We start from the raw sequence: 1197 nt of genomic DNA, 5'->3' as shown, positions 1-1197 counted from the left end.
TTTGAGCAACCATACCAGACATCTCACAACCTCCAGTGCCATGGTATCTAAAACTCTTCTGGTCTCCAGGGGTACAACAAGCATGATTTTTTTTTAAGGGAGTGTCTTGTGATGTAGTTTTGTGCTGGCCTGTGATTCCTTGGGGCTTCTGGGTAGCAAGCTTCTCTTTCTGAAGACACTCCTCTTTGCTGGCTTTGGGCAGATGGCGCCTACAGATCTGTGATGTGGGAGTGTCATATCAATCTGTTGATTTAATTGGCTGAGCAATAAAGAAACTGCTGGCCCTGATAGGTTATAAGATAGGTGGGCGGAATAAACAGGATAGGATGTTGGGCAGAAGAGGAAGTGAGGTCAGACTCTGTTCTGCTCCAGAGTGCAGAGATGTCGAGTCTCTCCGGGAGCAATAGGAGCGGCGGGGCTTCGTCCCCAACACCCCAGCTGCCCGGCTAGCTCAGTCGGTAGAGCATGAGACTCTTAATCTCAGGGTCATGGGTTCGAGCCCCACGTTGGGCGCCATCTGTTGAAATATGAAGCGGCTGAACGTCATCTCACAGAACTGAGTCTTCCCAGTCAGCATCATCTCTTCTGTGCTGTGCCCCTCAAACCCTGTGTCACCAATGTCCGTCTTCAACAAGATTAGCTCAAACAACCCAGTTCCTCCTGGTTTCGGGGTGGATTTTAAATGGTTCTTTGATTTGGTATTCTTTGAATTATCCTGTTATAAACTTGGAACCTGCTACAGGTTCCATGAAGATGAATTGAGCATAGTATTAACAACAACTGAATCTTGAAGAGACCAAGGCGCTGTGCACGCATGGCTCATTATTACTATGCTTGTGTAACCTTGATCTCACATTTGCTCCAATGTTAGCACACCTGTGACCCAGGACAGGCCACAAAACCTTGGTCACGGCTGCAGAGCAGGTGCCGGCATTCCACTTTATGATCTGGGCCACAGTTCTTCCTGGTCCCCGTTCGCCAACCATTCCCAATGTCTAATGCCATTGAAGGTAGTTTTAGGACACTAAAGCCTTCTTTTTTCTTCTGTGCTTGTGGTTTAACAGAGGTCACAGACTTCCCTGGGCAAGTTACAGATTTCTGGTGTTCTTGTGCTAAGTCACAGAAGCACGAGGAAAGGCTCAGGTCATTTTCCTGTGGACTGCAGATGCCCCAATTGTCTGCACCGCCCCTAATTGT

General features: G+C 48.1%; 1 non-coding gene across 1 annotated transcript; it reads left to right on the top strand.

The window, feature by feature from the left end:
* The first annotated feature begins 440 nt into the window (after positions 1 to 440).
* On the top strand, positions 441 to 513 carry Trnak-cuu (transfer RNA lysine (anticodon CUU)). The gene has a single exon. It is a non-coding gene; the product is annotated as a tRNA-Lys (tRNA).
* The last annotated feature ends 684 nt before the right edge of the window (positions 514 to 1197 follow it).

This window comes from Alexandromys fortis, unplaced genomic scaffold (genome assembly GCF_014885135.2).
Source record: "Alexandromys fortis isolate MF-2015 unplaced genomic scaffold, M_Fortis_MF-2015_v1.1 scaffold_1, whole genome shotgun sequence".
NCBI classification, from domain to species: Eukaryota; Metazoa; Chordata; class Mammalia; order Rodentia; family Cricetidae; genus Alexandromys; species Alexandromys fortis.
This window is presented reverse-complemented; position numbering and strand designations above follow the sequence as displayed.